This window comes from Macaca nemestrina, chromosome 9 (genome assembly GCF_043159975.1).
Source record: "Macaca nemestrina isolate mMacNem1 chromosome 9, mMacNem.hap1, whole genome shotgun sequence".
Classification (NCBI taxonomy): domain Eukaryota; kingdom Metazoa; phylum Chordata; class Mammalia; order Primates; family Cercopithecidae; genus Macaca; species Macaca nemestrina.
The window spans coordinates 121,280,373-121,301,723 of record NC_092133.1 but is presented as its reverse complement, the minus strand read 5'-3'; the positions used below and the strand labels follow the sequence as shown (position 1 = coordinate 121,301,723).

The window sequence follows — 21,351 nt, the reverse complement described above, 5'->3', positions numbered from 1 at the left end:
AAAAGTATGGTGAGAAACAGGATATTTACACAATATCTAAGTATCTCCCACAACATACTTAAAAACAAAGGGAAACAACAGTGACTTAACAGTGGAGGGAGCTGACATTGACATCACCATAACCAACTGACCAGAGTCAACAGCTTCAGTGATGAGATCAGTGGGCATCACGCGCCTTCTGATACATGCACTGAGATGGACGCAACACTAACGCTCTGGTATTCTTGTGAAAACTGCATAATGAATGCAATCATTAGGAAGCAAGCTCTCATTGAGAGCCATTCTACAAAACAACCAGTCTTCATGAAAAGTGTAAAGGTCATGATAGACAAAGACAGGAAATAGTCCAGAAGAAAGGAGACTAAGAGACATGACAACCAAATGCATCATGTGATCCTGGACCAGAAAGAAAACAAAAGTGGAACAAGTGCGGAAATGTAAATAAGAGCTTTCTATTATCATGCAGTCATTTTGTATCAGTGTTAGTTTCCTCATATTCATAACTGTACTATTTGTTATATAAGATGTTAACATCCAGGTGAAGGCCATTTGGGAGTTCTTCGTATTATTTTTGCAACATTTTTATATGACCAAAATTGTTTCAAAATGAAAATAAAAACAAACATTAAAATGGTAGTTTTAGTATAGTATGTACAACATTGTTGCTCTCCCTAATAATCTGCACCATCCTTACTAAAGTTGACAAGTTGGTGTTAGCTCAGTTTGTCGTTTTTATGCCACATAATGCATCTTACATACAATTAATTGGAATATTTCTCCCACACCCCACTGGTAAAAGCAAAGTCATCTGCTCTATTCCATGTGCAAGAAGCATGACCTCCGGTGGAGGTCACCAGGTACACTCATATACCTGGCACCTAGTTCAATGCCCCCTCACTGTTATTTTTTTATTTTACTCCATGACCTGCTGAACCAGCTCAGAATCTCTAGAGGTTATTTTGAAAGAAAAATTATGGGGAAAAAAGGTAGGGGGAAATAGGACATAAAATATTCTTGACTGTCTTACATTATCAAATTTGATGGATAATTTCCAATCAAAAGAAAAAAAATGTTTTACTTGTGGAAAGCAGTTGAGTTTTATACTTTATTCTGTATTCTTTGGTTTTCTATTTGTATGGCCCCTTTTCATTCTCAACATTCATCATTTCAAAAAATGGCCCATAACAACACATCACTAAGGCTAACATTTATTTAAGGCTTAGTATACATCGGGCATCTGCTAATCCCCTTAACAGCCTCCCATGTAATCATCTTAACCCTGTGAAATGGGCACAACTATTACACAGCCCCCTCTTTACAGCAGGAAAACAGGGGCTGAATTAAGTGATGGCTGAAGGTCATGGAGACCTCTGCATGGCGCAGGGGATTCAGATCTGGGCAACACAGCTCCAGAACCTGGGCTCTTGGCCATGGCTCTCGAAGGCCTCTTGTTTTATAAACACATACATAAATGAAAGGGACATAAATTTTTAAAAGAAAAAGAAAAACCTGCTCAACTACTTAAAGTAGCCGGAGGGAAAGCTGCTTACGGGGTAGATGGGAGCTAGATTAAACAAACACACAGCCTCTCTGTAGAACACACTCACTTTCTGTAAATCTATGCGATCATCTGCTTTTTTATTTTACCCACTCACCTACAGTAAAAACACCTTCATGGAAAAAAAAAATCCCAGCTTTGTCCCAGCTACCAGTAAAGAGAGGGAAAAAATATAATTATCTTCATCATTCAGGATAGGCTGGAACTTTGGGGTGCTCCTTGGAGCCAGGAGCAAAGGGTGCAGGCAGGGGAGGGGACCTTGGGGCAAGAAACCCAGGTCAAAGGGATTGGAGACATGGCGGGTGCTGAGTCCTTCTCACCTGGACCCTCATTCCTTCTTGCCACACCCAGAGCTGTCTGCAGTATGTTCCAAAAATGCTTCACACAGCTGGTCACCAAGGAAACAATAAATGCTAAACACTCATGTGTTTTGTTTTCTCAGATCTTTGCCCCAGTATGGAGGCAACTGGGCATAAGCAAGGGGGAAGCCAAGCAAGCAAATTCACAGGTAGAAAAGTGAGTGTCGGCTTCTCAAGGCATCTCAGATGCAGTGTTAGGAGTGTGGAGCTGCTGTGAGGACAAACTGAGTCCACAACAGTGCCTGGCTCAGGCACTTCACCGTCATTGTCATCACTGTCCCCAGAGGGCTGCCCCAGAGTAGACGCTTAATAAATCTTTGCTGACTTTTATTGGAAACAAAATGTGGTTAAATCAAAATATGATTATGTGACTTAGAGTCATTATGAACATGAACTCAACAGAGAACCTGCAGCTGATATTCCAAAGAGCAGCTGAGAAGCAATGCCACCCTGAGCACCTGTGAAATCTATGTCCACAAATCACAGCACAGACCAAAGAGCCCAGCCAAAGAGGATGGGACAGAACAGAAGTGGCCTTGCCTGTTTTATTTAATTATCACTGGCAAATCTAAAACTACCATGTGTCACACCTTTTGCTATAGGAAACTGTAATGTCTTGCTCTGGTGTATCACCTTCCTTTCCTACAGTACTTCTTGTTTATATTTTCAAGTTTGTTTCCTTTAGATGTTATAGATTTGAGGGAACATTTAGACACTTGCTGACAAGGCTGTTCAAACAACTTTAGAATGCTGTATCCGTTTTGGTTGAGTTCTTTGCAGCAATATTATACCATATTCTGCATATGTTACTGTTAACCTATTTGGCATTTACTCGCTTGTTTATTACAACACAATCTCTTAAAAGTCCAAATTTAGAAAACCGATTAAGAGGTGATTATTCACATTAGAAATGGAGACTGCCTTAAAAAAGGATCCACTTAAGTATTTCTGTCCAAGGTCCAATTCTTCTCTCTTTCTCTCTCTCCCTCTCTGTAGCAGAGGTGAAAAGTGTTTTAGGAGGCATAGATTTTTTAAATCTATAGAGAAACCATTTAGGAGGGAGCACACACAACTATGACATAAAGCAAAAATCATCCCTAATATCACCAAATACTTATTGACCTTTACTAGGCTGTAAAACGTCTTCCCTGTCAAGTTTCATCTTAAGTAACCACTAACCTTAGTGGCTTGTGTCCCCAAACAAAATTTCCAATTTGTGTGAAACCTGGGTCTTCCTTAAGATATAATGACTGCACTTTAACTGGGATTTTGAAGATGTAATCTACATCTTTTAGAGATCTATATAGTAACAGAAGACTACGATGGGGTGGAGAGAGTCATAGGTGAGCAATAGAAACAGTGAGGTTAGTGTGGGAAGTGCAGCAGACTTAGGGGGAGGGAGGGAGGCACAGGTGGAACATGACAGATTTGGGGGGCAGTGACACTATTCTGTATGGTACTATTAATATAATGGTGGGTACGTATCATTATATATTTGCCAAAACCCACACCATGTACAACACAGAGAAAACCCTAATGTCAACTGTGAACTGTGGTTGACAATGATATGTTAAGCCAGGTTCATCAAATGTAACAACCGTCCTGCTCTGGTACTGACTGAGATGTCAATGGTGGGGAGGCTGAATGTGTGTGTCTGGAAGGGCTTTGTGGGAACTCTCTGCGCAGTTCTCTCAATTTGTTGTGAACCTAAAACTTCTGTAAAAAAAATAAAGTCTACAATAAATAAAAAGAAAAGTTGCTAACAGCATGAAAGGCTTTGATAATATTGAGAGGGAAGACACTGTTAACCACTGAGTTTGAGGAGGAGGAAATGTTGGAGCCAGACCCTGAAGGAGGGAAAACACTTGGATTTGGATTCTTATCAAAGAGAGCATGTCACTAACCACAGAAAATGACAGTGAAGAACTTCAAGGGCCCAAACTGATGAGGATCTTCAGTGCTAGGCTGAATTCTGTGGGCAGCGAGGAAGCATGGAAAGTTATGAGCCAGGGGGGTTCTATGATGAGGACCCTCTAAGGAGCTCAGTGTGTGGAATATAACTTGAAGCAAGGATGAGGACTGGAGGCCAGAATCACAATGCAGGACCAAGCAACGGGCGCTAAGAAAGCTTAAGAGGTTTCAAGTCTTTGAGACTAGAAGTGTGGTGAAGCCATTACCTAAAACAGGAAACGCAGAAAGAGAAGTCCATTTAGGGTACGTAGAAGATGCATTATTTGGTATGTCCACAGATTATTCATGTGGAGATGTTTAACATGCAGCCTCAAATGTGGTTCTGAGGCTGAAAACATTTAGAAGTAATCGGTAAAGAGATTTTATTTAAAGCTTTAGGAAGAGTGTAGCTATAGGAATTGATAATGTCACAAAGGGATTCAGAAGAAAAAAGAACATGGTGAAAATCTTCAGGAAGAGGACTCTAAAATGGAGTCTTTAAAAGGAACTGGAGAAAGAAGAACCAGAGGGAACAGGAAATGTTCTCTCCTGGCCATACTCAGGGAAGTACAGACACCCACCTCTGTCATCGCAACTGACTTTTTTTTCAAATGTATTTATTTTTAGTTTTTAAAGACAGCATCTCATTCTGTCACCCAGGCTGGAGTGCAGTGGTATGACCACAGCTCACTGCCGCCTCAATGTCCCAGGCTCAAGGGATCCTCCCATCTCAGCCTCTTGAGTAGCTGGGACTGGAAGTGTGTGCCACCACACCTAGCTAATTAAAAAAAAAAAAAAAAAAAATTGTAGGAACAGGGTCTCACTATGTTCTCTAGGCTGGTCTTGAACGTCTGGCCTCAAGCGATCTTCCTGCCTCAGCCTCCCCAAAGTGGCAGGATTACAGGCATGAGCTGCCACATCCAGTCAAAACTTGCTATGCACTCACCTCATTTGCTGTAGGGGCGTAGATACTGTCAAGCAAAACTTTCTCAAAGTTTACAGCCTAGGACAGGGAATACGGACATGTCCTTCAAGTCCGTAGTACAGACTTTCAAAACACAAGCTCAGAGTGTAAATATGTGGTCGACTGCATATTAACGGTCTCCAGTGAATCACACTTCTAGGTGTTCACACCTTTATGCAGCCCCTTCCCACAGTGACTCTGGTGCGGGCCGCGAAGCTGGCTTTGGTCACTGGGAAATCAGCAAACAAGACCATAAGCATAAGTCTGACAAGCACTGAGCCCTGGGCTTGTTCTTCTGGAAGGTGGTTACAACACCCCCAGCCCCAGTGTTCCCCAGGTGACTGTGGCCACGTGAGTGAGACCAGAAGAACTGCCCAGCAGAACCCAGCCCAAATTGCAGAATCCCCAGCAAATAAAGGCTTGTTGTTTTAGGCCACTTATATATTAATAGCAATAGACAGTACAACAGAGCATTTTAAAGATGGAGGCAATATATGTCTACATAGGGTGGCAAGGAAGAGCAAATGTCAAGGAAGCTTTAGGTTTGGAATGGAAGTGTATATTTTAAAACCCACAGAAGAGTGAAAATGGCCCCATGATTTGAAACCTAGGTTGGTCTCTGGCACTAAGCACCTTTCTCAGTATGGCTCTTTTCAAACCGTTATATCCTCATCTGTTGATCCCATCCATAATGATCTAAGATCCAGATTCCATAGTTTAAGAGCTTAAAGGACCTAAAGATGACAAAAAGATTAATAAACTGAAGCCAAATAAGTGACTTATTACTAAAATAGCTCAAGAAATTACTTTTAGCATCAAGACCAGAAGCTAGACCTGCTACTGCTCAGCTGATGTGTCTTGGACTATGCAAACCTGCCCAGCCATTACAACTCATGCTGCGTAACTTAGCCTATCCAGACTATACACAGATTTGCTGTCCTCAAGAAAGCCGGCCTCTTGCATGCCCTAACGCACACGGGTTATTTGTTCTTTTCTTCTTTGTGCAGTGAGGCTCAATGGCTGGATGGAATCATCCGGGTGGCAAACAGCACAGAGCAAGACAAGGAGCGTAAAGTGCACCAGCCAAAAGACTGCAGCAAACATGCTGCCCAGACGAAACCAGAACTCAGACCCATGCCACCAAAGCAAAGCAACTCGGCCACAAAGAGTGTAAAATCCCACAAAACGTGTTCATTCAACAGTCTTGATGCCCATCAAGCTGCACAATGTAAAAAGTACTTGTTTACTTAAAAGGATCTCAGCAAGTATACTCTGAAACAGACTTTTCTGAGTCACAGAATGATTCTGAATGGATTATCTGAAAATAAGTATAAACACAGTTCCGTAATGGATCTATAAGTGAATACTATCTCTGAAAAATCTGATCTTTGGAGATCCTGAGTGCTGCAATTTGATCGGCTAATTCTGGCATCACCTACCTCCTGAACAGTTCCCTGGGACCAAAGAACACAGTGGAATTTGCACTAATGATCCCCAATGGGGCTCCAGGAAGGTTGCATTTTGGATAATAACTTGCATGTTGAAACAGATTTGATCATCCTGGTTGAGTGTACTTGCTAAGAATGAATGAATAACATTTATAATGAAAATAAATATAGAAAGCATTGGGTTTTGATTAAAAGGAATACCCTATAAAAAATTAAGTGTTTCATAGTAAATTAACTCCACTCTTCTCTGCCACACTCTCTCCTTTCTTTGAACAATCTCTTCTGTCTCCATATTAAGTTTCTGCATGTATAGCCATACTCTTTGGTTAATCTGACCTCAATTTACAGCCTCTCTCAATAATTCTCCTCTCCTCTTTCCAGAATTAGCCTTCCTGACTTAAATTATTTTTTAAGTATGTCTTACAGTATTCCTATTCAAACTAAATATGTAACCAAAAGGAAAGAGCAGGAAGAGTCCAACAGAACCATTCACCTTTCTTCTTTTTCCCCTTACTTTCTCTGGATCCCATCTAAGTAATTTTCAAAATAAGTATCTTAAATGGAAATTATTTCTATTCTCTTAGTGAACAGAGATCAACTTTTAAAGGGGGAGGGAAAAACTCACTTTTCTATTGTTATTGTGTGTTTGATGGAAAGAAATTCATTGACATATTTTTTGCCTTTTGAAGTATGTGGGACCTTGAAGTTCAGTGAAGGACAAAGTCCAAAAATCACGGTGTCTTAGAATATCTATTACAGTTCTTCTGTAAGATTAAAAGTATTATGCCCATATAACAATCTTAATGGCGATTCTTACTTGGTTAAAATCTTTATAGCACTTGGTTAAAGTCTTCTTTTGACAGTGTTTTTGTTAGCACTGCCCTGAGCATGTGCTTGGCTAACAGCGCCACGAGAGCAAAACTGGAAGGCATATTCTCAAGGCCACCCAGAAGCCCTAGCCCATACTTTCAACAAAATCAAATTAATTCGATTATACTGATAGGAAAAACAATGACTCATGGTCAAGATGTGGTGGGGGTTAGGAAATGGGGCAGAAAGAATCCTCAATAAAGAGCATCCACCAAATCAAAGACATCAGAAAAATCATTTAAAGCACATCAATTAGCCAATCATATCCAAGGAAGCCAAGAAGGAATACCAAAAGCACATTTAGGTAATTGTCAACCTTTACCATGCATGTTTACCATGCATGTAACAAAAGTGCTCAGAGAAACACCAGCTGAGCTTGCCAGAAACACCCATTTCCCTTTATACTTGAGAAATCAAAAAAAGCTAAAAAAAACAAAAAAAGGAATTAACATTTTGATTAACTTAGAGACATAAAACAAATGTAGTTCTCTAACTTCTCCATTTGAGAGTTAGGATTAAGGTTTTTTTTTTTTTTTTTTTTTTTTTTTAAATATGTCCAACTTTTCTTAGGTTCAAATTGACTTAAAAATTAGTGCGGAAACGACTGTTTGACAGCTTTGAAGAGAGCAGTGGATCTCCCAACATGGAGGTTGAGATCTGAGAAGGGACAGACTGCCTGCTCAAGTGGGTCCCTGACCCCTGAGTAGCCTAACTGGGAGACATCCCCCACTAGGGGCAGACCAACACCCCACACCTCACAGGGTGGAGTACCTCCCTGAGAGGAAGCCTCCAAAGCAAGAATCAGACAGGTACACTCGCTGTTCAGCAATATTCTATCTTCTGCAGCTTCTGCTGCTGACACCCAGGCAAACAGGGTCTGGAGTGGACCTCAAGCAATCTCCAACAGGCCTACAGCTGAGGGTCCTGTTAGAAGGAAAACTAACAAACAGGAAGGACACCCACACCAAAACCCCATCAGTACGTCACCATCATCAAAGACCAGAGGCAGATAAAACCACAAAGATGGGGAAAAAGCAGGGCAGAAAAGCTGGAAATTCAAAAAATAAGAGCGCATCTTCCCCTGCAAAGGAACGCAGCTCATCGCCAGCAATGGATCAAAGCTGGATGGAGAATGACTTTGACGAGATGAGAGAAGAAGGCTTCAGTCCATCAAACTTCTCAGAGCTAAAGGAGGAATTACATACCCAGCGCAAAGAAACTAAAAATCTTGAAAAAAAAGTGGAAGAATTGATGGCTAGAGTAAAAATTAGTGCGAAAAAAAAGTGGGTAATACACTCAAGAATACAAATTGTCCAGAACATAGAGTGTGCACAATTCACAGAATACCCTGAAATTTCTTTAAAATTAGAGCACATTTGTTTCACAACACAAAATGCCTCAAGCTTTCCTAACTAAAATCCCTAAGTGAACTTATTTGCTATAGTGAATAAAAGGAAGTTGCCACAGCTTAAAACTGAATATCCTTTTACTGATCCCTTCCCTTCAAGAAGCATAGAAGGGTTTTTATGAACACCATCAAAACTGAAAAGTTGTATTTAATTCACAAAAGCAGGTGTAATTAAAGTCACATAACGTCTTCAGCCACATAAATTCACAGTCTCTGCTGCAGAAGACGAAGAACACGTGAAGGAAATTACTATGCTGAATTTCATCCAATTTCCAGCCAGATTTCAATTTTCAAACTTAATTAAAACTGGCGGTCTTACCAAGAATCAAATATCAATCCAATGGATGCATGGATGCGTTGTCTTTTTTTTTTTTTTTTTTTAAGGAAAAAGAAAAAGAAAAATCAAGACATCCCAAGCAAAGGATTAACAGAGCTTTGACTGGAATTGAAAGCCATGAGTTAAACAGGTGTTCTGAATGATCACTTTTATTAAAACACAATCCTTTACATGAAGTTCACTAGATTTTTGAAATTGTTAATTTTAGAATATTGAAAGAAAATGTTTGACTTAACAGGGACTCATAAATCATCAAAGAAGGATGATGGGTATTGCATCTGGGAAATTCACTCCTACAGTATTTCCCTTGGTAGCACCAGGAACTATTTTGGTACCAAAAGAAACCTTGGCAACAATCAGGTGCTCTTTCTGCACACAGAAGAGCACCTCCCAATTGGGAGATTCATCCCACAGGGGCCTCAGCTTGTTTATCAACACCAGGCCCTTTTAATGCATGTGAAGCATGAAGGGGTCTAAGGACAGCAGCTGTGGGGAAAACAGGCTGGCCAAGACCCACTGCCCCACAAAAGGCTCTGGGAGTGGATTATGCTGATGCTGTGTAGCAGGGTGGTGTGCCCAGTGACCCGTGCAGAGCCTAGGGGATTGCCTATCCTCTGTGTGGAGTTCTGCTGAAAGAGACAATGAAGGGCACATCCTAATATCCAGGCTTCTCACTGGATCCAATTTATTTACCTTCTCCTCCGCCTGGGAAAATGGAATCTAAACTGGGTGATTGACACTACGTTGCTTAAACATGGCTCAGTTTTGTATTCCCTAATGCAAAGTAGAAATAAAGTGCAGATGAAACAGAGAAGCAGTTGCAGTGAGATGAAAGGGAATGATGTTTAATATTCTACATAAACATAGAGCAAGGATGTGGAGCCCAACGAGACTTAGTGGGAAATTAACAGGCAAAAAAATAATAAACAGTTCTAAGAACCGAGAGAAAGATTTGGGAGAAATATAAAATTTTATTCATATTCCATTTTGAAAAGAAATTTAATGCCTCCAATTACATGATCAAGCCTTATCAACTCAACAAATAGCAATATATGCTTGTGTAGCAGCAGTATTTTTAAAATTTGTCATCTTAAATCTTATTGTAAAGTCTATTATATCCTATGACATATGATGCCGCAGACAGAGCAGTTTTAGACTCGGAGGGTACTCTGGAGACCACCTAATCTAACCCCCTCATTTTATAAATGAAGAGACTGAGGCCAAGGTCATTCATGGAAAAGCCGGGTGAAACTCCAGGGACTTCCTAGCTTCTACCCACAGCCTGCACAACAGGGTCCTGGCTTAACAAGGCCATTCTCTGCCACTACAAAGTCTGTCTCAGTAAATGGATCTATATTAACGGGCTGACATTGACATGAGTGAATTTTTGTTCTCTTATATAGATTTCATGTTTATTTAACGTATACCTGACTTTTTTCTTTTTTCTTTTCTTTTTTTTTTTTTTTTTTTAAAGATGGGGTCTTGCTCTGTCACCCAGGCTGGAGTGCAGTGGCACAATCAAAGCTCACTGCAGCCTTGAACTCATGGGCTCAAGTGATCCTCCCACCTCAGTGTTCCAAGTAGCTGGGACTACAGGTATGTGCAACCACACTCAGCTAGGTTTTTAAAAATTTTTGTAGAGACAGGGTCTGAGATCAGCCCAGGCTGGTCTCAAACTCTGGGCCTCACGTGATCCTCCCACCTCAGCCTCCCAAAGTGCTAGGACTATAGGCCATGAGCCACCATGACCGGCCTACCTTCTCTTTTGAATGCCCAGCTCACCACCCACATCTCACCCTTCCCTGAACCCCAAATCTACCTCGTTACCACAGGAGTGATGATTCTATATGGCTGTGACCCTATTCTCTAGCCAACACAGGGTTCCCTGCTCTGCAGCCAGAACTGTTCAGGGCTGTCCAGGCCTGGCTCCAAGCCCAAGCAGGCCAACGAGTTTTCTTTCCAGGATCTGACCTTGGGACTTTCACACAGGCCTCTTCCTACAACTTAATGACGAGATAAAAAGAACGGACACAGTCACTGTTCACCAAAATTTGGCCTGGAGGAGGCAGAGATGCAGATGGAAGCAGAGGTGAGAAACAGAGAGGTCCTGGCGGCATCTGCATCCTTGGTTTCAGCTGCACTGTGGGCTCAGCCACATCCCTTGCTCCACATCCTAGCTCGGGCCTCCAGAACGCACCCTTGGATCCTGGAGACAAAGCTCTCTTTCTGCTTAGTCTGAATTGGGTTTCTGTCACTTACAACCACAGTTCTATAGCACTTTCAAGTTTCACTGAATTTTGCTTTGAATATATTTAATACCTAGTGTGTGGTTTGAGGCAAACCAATTTATTTTGGCAAATAAAATCATACCAACAAAGAAGAATACTAGGATAGGCTGGCAAAATCAACCTTGTCACTCAAAATGTCACTAATAGGTATTCAATTTATTAAGATAAATAATGAAACAACTTTACCACTTGCAAATTGAGAAATTTTAAATATATATTCTTAAATTAGGAGTATCTATAACAGCATATTTATAAACAGATTATGTGTGTCTGTATATTTATACATGTATTTATAAACAGATCTGTGTGTGTGTATATATATACACACACAGATCTATTTATAAACACACACACACAACAGATATATAATAGATTGGTATATTTATAGCACATCAAAACGGTATTTAAAACAGATCTGCCTCTCATAGAGTTAAGACAATGACACATTCACATGAAAAGATCTAGAGCTTGGAAAAGACCAACAAAGTCTCTGTGGTCCAGGTAAGAGAAGGAAATTGGTTTTGTTCATTCTAACCTACAAAAATCTTCAGATCTTCCCAGATAGTAATTCATGTATTTTCATTCCTTCCAAGAAGTTTTCTTTTGTCAATGTAAACACCTCCGATTACATCTTAAGTCTATTTCCTCTAGTCTGTCTGTTGTGGAGATGAGGAAAAGCTCATCACGCTCCTAAATATGAGACCTGGGATTACCTGCCTCTTTCATTAAGCAATTTTCAAAAGGTTCCAGCACCAAGGAGGAGGTGTGGAAACACCTAGTTCTCCCTGTGGGTGATGGACACCTCATCAGGATGGGGACAGACTGAGGACTTGGCTCCTGGAGCTCCACTTTTCCCAACTCCAAGTCTGGGGCCCCCTCTTCCCACCCATCTCCTCATCCCTCTCTCACCAACTACTAACTCTCTTGCCTACAGTTTGCCAGACTACATCTTATGGGCAAATCTGGCCACTGGCTGCTTTTGTAAACAAAGTTTTATTGGAACAGAGCCAGGCCCATTGATTTTTGTGTTATCTATGGCTGTGGTTGTGCTGTGACGGAAGTTTGAGTCACTGACAGAAACTGTATGGCCTAAATACAGTGCTTAAAATACTTACTATGTTTTTCGCAGAAAAAGTTTGCTCACTCTTAGATCTGTCTTAGGAAGGCAGATTAATCCTACCAGGCCTTCCATCCCTGTTTAATTCAGATGTTACAAGAATCCCAGCCACCAGCTCCATTCCTCTCCAAAGATGGCCTAACCTGACCCAGGACCTTTGCCATCCCAGGTCCCTAAACCCCTCCATGGGGCTCTCCAGGAGTCGTAATTTCTCATTAGCAAAAATTAACCTCTCGCTGAATCTTTATCTTTTCATGCCAGCCAAATTCTGATTGTCCCCAAGGACCACATTTCCCTTGCAGCCCCCCTCAAGTATTTTTTCTTCTGCGTAGGAACCACAGAACCAGGAGGTGGGGTAGGGGCCCTGTGCTCCTCCTGACCAATCCCAGACCCCCAATTCCCTCCTCCTTCCTGACGTGGTCATCCCCTCTGAAGCACCTACCATCATATTACACCATGCCTCTGCCTCTTGGAAGGCTCCTGGCCACCTCCCCTTCCCTTGGAGTGTTTATCATCCCCCAGAACCCAGCCTGCCCCACCATGTGCAGTGCAATGGCTCTCACTTTTTAAAACATTTCTAGCCCTCATCTCTCCACTGAATTCTAAACTCCCGCTAATCACCATCCCCAGTTGGATCTCTAACAAACATCCCCAAAACCAAACAACTCATCCAAATGTGAAGTCCTATTCTCCCCTGGCCTGCAGCCAGCTCCTGCTCACCCCTCCCTCTCTCAGCCAGTGGGACCACCATGCGCAGAGCAGCACCTCCATGCACAGAGTAGCTTGGGCCCAAACTCCCGGAGTCGACCTCCACTCCCCTCTCACCCTGCAGTCAAGTCTTCAGCAAATCTGTGGGTTCTTTATTCAAAACATGCCCCAAATCAGCCACTTCTCACCACCACTGCCTCTCTCTTCAAAGCCATCAGCATGATTCTGCAGATGGTGGCAAAGCCTCCTGGGAGGTCTTGGCTTATCAGTTCCACACCTTGCAGCCCAGGGCATCCTATGCAGAACATCAATCTAATTATTTCACATCCCTGCCCAACTCTTCTGTAAGTCCTCACCTTGGCTAAGCTCCTGTCTGGTCTGCCCACGGCTAGTTGGTCAGGTTTCAGTCCCCACCTCACTTCCCAGTCTCTTACCTCAAGTCTCTGCTCAAATGCCACCTTAGCAGACGGGGCTCCCCTGACCACCCTATCCAGATGACACCCACCACACTAATCTCCTTCCCTAGCACTTGGTAGCACCTGACATGACAACTTAGTGTGTTCATTTTTAACATTTTCTCTCCCCTCCTAGAATGTAAGACAGGAGAGTAGAGATCTAGTCTGTGTGTCTATTTTTTCCCTAGTGTGTATCTTCTAGGACCTACACTTGTGCCAGATAATTAGTGGGCAGGCCATAAATATTCAATAAATAAATGAATTCAATGAACCAACCAAGTCACCATTATTTATCTCATGGCAACTTCCCTTAACTGGAGAAAAAAAAGAACTGCTTCGGTTAATTTCCAGATATCCCGAGAAATTCCTAATCCATCAGAATCAGTAAAGTCACAAGACGCTGGTTTCTAAGACTTACTACCTACCCCCTTCCCCCTACAGACACAAGGAAGAAAACAGGCTTCTCTGCTTTCTGTAGGCAGGTACTTTGGTCACCTGGGGACTTACTAAGAGGGCAAAGAAATATTAAACTATCAGGTGGAACCAAATCACTATAACTGGTCAGAATTGACATTTAAAACACCAAACTTTTGATCTTTTAAAATTTTGATTATCCACACTAGGTTGAAGCAACTCATTTTGAAAACATAATTTTTTTTTAAATGGGTGACGATAACAAAAAAAATTAATGCTTATGTATAACACCAGTAGTATATCTGGTTAGTTATTAAAAATGAATTAGGGCCAGTCGTGATGGCTCACGCCCATAATCCCAGCACTCTGGGAGGCAGAGGTGAGGGGATTACCTGAGCCCAGGAGTTTAAGACCAGCTTGAGCAACATAGGGAGATCCTGCCTCTACAAAAAATTTTAAAAATTAGCCAGGCATGGTGGTGGCACCTGTAGTCCTTGCTACTCGGGAGGCTGAGATGGAAGCATCACTTGAGTCTGGGAGTTTCAGGTTGCAATGAGATATGATTGCACCATTGTGCTCCTTTTCTGGGTAACAGAGAAAGACTCTGTTTCTTTAAAATAAAAATTAAAAATAAAAAAGGAAAAAAAAGATTAGTTTTGAAGGAATGAAAACAAGTAGAACACTGTAAACTTTGTTAAGCAACAAGTGGAAAATGTCTTGGAAAAAAAAATGAAGATAGTACTTTTTTCTTCTTTTTCTGAGACAGGGTCTCACTCAGGGACTCAGACAGGGTCTGCACTCCAAGCTGGTGAGATCTCACCTCAGGGCTCGTTGCAGCCTGGACCTCTTGGGCTCAGTTGATCCTCCCACCTCAGCCTCCTGAGTAGTTGGGACTACAGGTATGAGCCACCACACCGGCTAACTTTTTTTTCTTTTTTTTTTTTTTGTAGAGATGGGGTCTCCCTATGTTGCCCAGGCTGGTCTGGAACTCCTGAGCTCAAGAGATCCACTGATTGTGGCCTCCCAAAGTGCTGGGATTATAGGTGAGTGCCACCGTGCCTGGCCTAATAATATAATTAACTCAGGTAAACCACTTTTAATTTCATGATCAACCTGCCTGAGAAAAGGGGTCAGCCTGGCAGTGCACAGTAACAGATGAACAAAGAGGACTATATCTGAAAGACAACTTTCCTACAGACACAAGGAAGAAAACAGGCTTCTCTGCTTTCTGTAGGCAGGTACTTTGGTCACCAAGAACCCACCTTTGGGGGACGAGGTGTGCCTCTCGATGAAGACATTGCTTGTCCCTAAAGTTGGCTGGAGAATGACACAAGAGGAATAGAGAAAGGGAGACTGAGATTTCCTTGGACTTTTGTCTACAGTTTTACTTTTAAAAATAATTATCTGGCCTTTTGCTGCATTTTTATTCTTTCCTTTCATACAAGGAGCTTATCAACAGCTCTGACGACTCATTTTGTATTTTGTTTCTGGTTATCTTGTACTCATCTAATAGGCGGTAGTGGTGGTTTTCAGTTCACACATTTTTCTTACAAACAGCCTTGTGCTCTGAGAGACAGGAAGCAGACTAGTACAAATGGAAAAAAAAAATATCAAGACCACCCTTACTTCTGCTGAGAACAGCTGTTTAGGCGGCTAACCTGGTTATCAGAGAGTAAAAGCCACAGTACACAACCTGCATTTGTAACTTGGGAGGGACACTTTGTCTTCCCTTTTCCAAGGCAAGTCAAAGTGGGCCCCAGGAGCTCCAGTGGGGAGCACTGTTGTTTGCACCCACCTGTGGAGTCTGAGAGTTAGGACTGTCTTAAAGACAAAGGTTATTTAGTTAGATCCTTCTTAAGATAGGTTGCCTGATATATCTTTTTCCTTAATTACTGCTTTCTATTGTATGCATATTAAGTAGAACTCCAAGACTTCCTTCAGCAAAAACTCTGCAAGACAAAAAAACAAAAACAAAAACAAAAACAAAAACAGGATGCAAGCTGACTAGGCTGTCAACCTGGCTGACCCATGGGTGTTTTCTCTCATTGAAAAAAAAAGAATTGTTTACTTCTACTACAAAGTTTTTTCAAAGAAAGATGAAAAGCTGCTTTTTAAATGAGGCTTTATTGCTCTCTGGCCAAAGCAGAATAGGAAATGCAAGGCTTCGTAACTACTATTATTATTACTCTGCTCATTATTTCATGGGCTCTAAGTCGCCTATTAAAAGTGTATATGTGTGCCCACGTGCCATTTTTGGTAGCACGGTACAGGGTAGAAGAAACAAATTCTAAGTCTTGTCAGGTAATTCAATATCGTCTCTAAATACTTTGTGTGTGTGTGTGTGTGCGCGCGCGCACACACGTGCGTGTGTTTTCAAGCTTTGTCTTAAAGCACATGTGTTACTATTTTGTGAAAGGCTTTTGGGACAGAGGAGGCAGGGAAGCAGATAAGAAAGTGAAAGGACCGAGGTGGAGAAAAACAAGCTCTCCTGGGATTTCACAGCAGAGGCATCCCATCTCAAACACCATCGGAGAGTCGGGATCTACACAACGTGGAAAACAATAACATAGGCCACAACAGTAACTCAATCTGCATTCAACAACATAGAAAAACAAAGTGATGGGTGTGATAGGTGACAGGGAACACCCTCCTCCCAATCAGCTATCACATCTTTGTTCCAAGTAACAAGGGAAAGGCCTCGGAAAGGTCACAGAAGACGGGATTGTGGGGACTTTCTTCACATCAGGTCCACTGAGGAAGTGGCATATTAAACCACAGTAAATGACCCAATGAAAACAGGCTACTGGCAACAAGTACATGCAAGCGACCTTTTGGGATTTCACACAGCAAAATCTCCAGTGAGTTGCAGGAAAACTCACCATTAGTCCTGGAAGCAGACAGCTGGGGAAAATAAAAGAAAAACAATGTGTGAAAAGAAACAAGATCTTCCAAAAAAAGGAGGTAAAAATAAAATATCGACAACATCTCAGGCAGTGGATCTCTACTTTTGTTATCTAAAGACCTTCCTGAATCCTTTCTATGTCTATATGTCTACCCATTCTTCAAGGCTGTTCAGACTTTATTTCCTTCCTCCTCAAAGCCTTCCTGGAATATTCAAGCCCTGACTTACCTTCCTTCCAGTCTCTGTCTTTTCAGAGTTAACACACAATTCAGTCTGTTTAAATATACAGTTTTCTCTCTTCTTTCCTGCAAAGGTTGTATCTTAAAATCTACTAAGTAAAAAGAAAAAAAAAGTGCCAAATAATAAGTGAGAATATATACAGAAAATATTCAGACAACGAAAAAACTCAGTTAAGGGTGGTGTGGGGAGAGTTAATTCCTTAAGTCAGCTTAGTAGTTATTCTGTGAATCCTTTATTAGCTGACATTAAATAGCCCTCTAGTTATTACAGTATCAAAGACGAGGAAAAGTAATCTGAAGAATATTTCTTCCATGGGACAGCTTCTTTTCATTATTATTCTTCAATTTTTATGAGTGTCTTTGAAATCTTTAAACACTTGTTACAGATAATGAACATTCTGCGTTTTCCAAGTATTTTCCTCAGACTGGAAAACACTCTTCCTGTCATTTTATACTATCTCTGATTTTGCGGGAGGGGGCCTGAAACTTGTGACCTTTTCTTACGCAGTTTATCTCCAGGAAGAACAGAAAACTGATTAACCACAATCAAACATTCAAAAAATTCCCTGGCTCTTGTGGTCTGAAACAGGCACATTTCCTTCACACGCTTCAAGGAAACAATTGAATGTAACTATTTAAAACATACTCCCAAGCTTAATGAGCAAGAAGCGGCTTTGCCAGACCACAATGTCTTTGAGAGATCAATCTGGCCAATGAAGACGAGAGAGGATACACATTCCTGAAACAGAAAGCAATTCAGAGATACTTGTGATCATCAAAACATAGCCCAAAGCCATACCATTTGCTTGAGGGCAGAAAGCAAATTCTAGGACATCAATATCATACTTTCAAGAATTAACCCTCTGATTTCCCATAAAATACCAGTTTTTAGAGCCAGAAAGCACTAGTAAAAATAATTTACTAATCTGGGCACTGGAATATTTTCACTGATAGTTCTAATTTGAGTTTAGCTATATGTCATCCACTTTGTAAAAATAAAAATGTATCCAAAACTTCTTGCTATTGCATGCATTTAATGGATTCTCTAGAAGGCTTTGCCAAATTCTAAATGTTTCATCATACATTTATTCACCAGTTATCAAGCAACTTATGAATAATTTAACATGTTCCTGTATTCCACAATCAGATGGGTCTATGATATCTGTTTCTTTCTCCTTTGACTATAGATTTTCCAGCTCCCAAAAAGTTTCTTAATTGTTTTAAGTTCACACTTTTAAAATATTAACTTGGCTGTCAAATGAATCATCTTCCATATAAAAGGGCTGAGTGAGTAGAGTTACTGTTGAACTTGAGAAAAACCCCTGAGCCAAAACATGCGTCAAATGGCTGTTTCTTTTCCACCTAAGTGCCATGTTGCACCCGGCACAGTGCAAGGGGCCAAGAGCAGGATAAGAAAACATGCTCCCTGTCCTTCAGGAGTTAATAAAGTAACTAGCGGGTGACATTGCACACACAAGGAAGGAAGAAGTCTGAAAGCATTAGCAAACGCAGGCTCATGGTTAACCTGAACATCCTGACTTAGGTCACCTCCAAGGCAGGGCATGCTCCCTCAGGGGCACGACCAGGAACGGGGTGGACAGCTACATAACGGGACAGATTTACTCGGTAAGAGGGATGGCTATACCCACATCAGCCTCCTCACTAAATTATACAGCACACGCAGGTGGAAGGACCTGCCCCAGGAAAAATACTTTATAAGTAGATTCATTCTTCAGCAAACGACACCACCAGTATTTCCTTTATGGTTATTCATATCAATCACCCTCCTGCCCCACCGGGTCACAAAAGGTCCCCTGTATCCCTGCAAGAGAATGGCAGGAACACCCAGAGTTCATGGTTCTATCTGCCTTCCTCATTAGTCCATCAACTCCTTGGGGACAGGGGCTGTGTATCTCCCCAGAACCCATCCATGGGATTTGGCTCAAACATTTGACCAATAAAACTAAGTGTGTGTCCAAAAATCTTCTAGGCTATTCCAGATTCAAAAGTGGCCTCCCTTGTGGGCCACTCCCTTAGGGACTTCCCAGGTGACCTGGCTCTGATCTATCAGAGGTATTTACAAGCAGGTATGAAGGTTTTACAGTCATATCACTTACTCTTTAGACTCAGTTTTCTTTTTTTCTGAGACTGGGTCTCACTTTGTCACCCAGACTGCAGTATACAGTGGCATGGCCACAGCTCACAGCAACCTCGACTTCCCGGGCTCAAGGGATCCTCCAGCCTCAGCCTCCGGAGTAGCTGGGACTACAGGGGCACACCACCACACCCAGCTAATTTTTGTTGCCATGTTGCCCAGGCTGCCTCAGTTTTCATAACTATAAAATGGAAACAGGAGTATCTGCCCTATGTAGTTCACCATGAAATATCAGAGCACTCTACATAGCACTCTATAAACAAGAGGACATATTTGGGCTCAATTTTACTGTGATATTGTAAACAAGCTGGACTTCTGGCTTCAATATATAGTCTCATTTAGGTGTCATTCATGGTATAGCAAGACAGTTAATGTTCTCAACAGAGAGAAACTCATTCATTTTAAATTAACTTCTCCAGGCACAGCCTAGCTGCTAGCAGAATGGGATACTTGAATCAACTTCTAAACTTTGTAGAAATGGTCTATCTCCAAACATAAAAAGATTCCTTCCTAAACTAGATGGAGAGTTTCTTCTTTTTGGAAATCTACTGTTTTTTGGGTTTTTTTTTTTTTTTTTTTTTTCCCGCCTACCGTTCACTGGCTGGCTGTTCCTGCTCTAGCCTGCTTCTACACGTCCAAGTGGTCTGGCTTGAGCCACCTCAGGCCACAGCCTCTCTCAAGCCTACCTGGTTCACCACCCAGCTTTAAATCTCATCTGGAGGTCACAGTTCCCAGATTTGTAGCTCTAGCTCCTACCCACCCTCTGAGCTCCAGACTTCCACAACCAATGGCTTTCTTAACATCTCCACTCAGAGGGCTAAAAAGGCAGTCTTACCACAAAGTTAATTATGCCAGAAAACCATGCTCTGAGTCTGGGTGAGTGGATCTCTATCTAGTTTCTCTCCACCTCCTAAGCCCCACCAGCTATCTGGACTCACTAAGTCTGTCCACCAAGCAGACCCTTAACTGGTCTCCTGCCTTTCACTCTGTCCCTCCTCCAAGACTTTCTCCAAATTGCAGCAGCTGTGATTGTTTAAAAGCACTCATCTGCCACTATTCCCAGCCTCAAAAGATGACTTCCAATTATTCTTAGGAAAAATCCTTTTGGTGACCTCAAAGCCCTACCTGACCCACCCTGTCCCCAACTCTATGCCCTGTGGCCTTTCACTCCGATCAGCCCGGTCTTTGCTCTGTTCTCCCAGCAAGCCTGGGGCCTCCCACGCGGCTCTCCTGCCTGGAATTCTCTCACTCCCTCACTCTGCTTCTCCTGGCCAGCTCTCAGCTTAGATGCATCTTCCTCCAGACTTCCTAGGCGTCCACCCCACCTCCAGTTTAGACTCTGTCCCCTTATTATTTACTTCTAAGCATTGTGGACCTGTCTTTTAGCCTCATGCAGTTGTCATCACTGGTATTTGTATGATGTATCTGACATCTGTCTCCCCGGCAGTGGAACCGGTGAGAGCAGGGCCATAACTACTAAGGTCTGTGTTGTGGCTGCAGGGTGCCAAGGGCAGATGCATGGGCCACCGCTCACTGCTTGTACGACTTCCTGCACTGCTTTGTCTGGGGAACTAAAAATTAATTTCTCAGATTTCCTTGCTACTAGTGATCTGGATATAAAATCATGATTCCCCACCTGCTAGCACTATCCAGAGCTGCTTTTTCAGCATTTGCAGAGACTGAGCCACTATTAATACTCACTAGTACATGCCTTGCTATCTAAATCAGCTCCTGTAGATTCTGTATTATCTAACTGAACCCTATAACTGATACAGTGCTTAATTTGTGTTGAATAACCACTAATAGTCATGAAATAACTGACATACTGCACATTTTTTTTTTTTTTTTTTTTTTTTTGAGACAGACACTTGCTCTGTCACCCAGACTGGAGTGCAGTGGCGTGGTCTTGGCTCACTGCAACCTCCGCCTTCTAGGTTCAAGCCAAGTGATTCTCCTGCCTCAGTCTCCTGAGTAGCTGGGACTACAGGTGCACACCACCATGCCTTTTTTTTTTTTTTTTTTTTTTTTTTTTGTATTTTTAATAGAGATGGGGTTTCACTATGTTGCCCAGGCTGGTCTTGAACTCCTGACCTCAAGTGATCTGCCTGCTTCAGCCTCCCAAAGTGCAGGGATTACAAGTGTGTGCCACCATGTCAGGCCTCAATTTTTAACTATCCAC

At 42.0% G+C, this 21,351-nt stretch overlaps 1 protein-coding gene across 2 annotated transcripts in view; it reads right to left on the bottom strand.

Annotated features, from left to right (window-relative positions):
• Nucleotides 1–21,351, bottom strand: part of LOC105480038 (phosphatidylinositol-5-phosphate 4-kinase type 2 alpha) — a 177,162-nt gene that overhangs the window by 94,165 nt on the left and 61,646 nt on the right. The gene's annotated exons all lie outside the window — the stretch shown is intronic.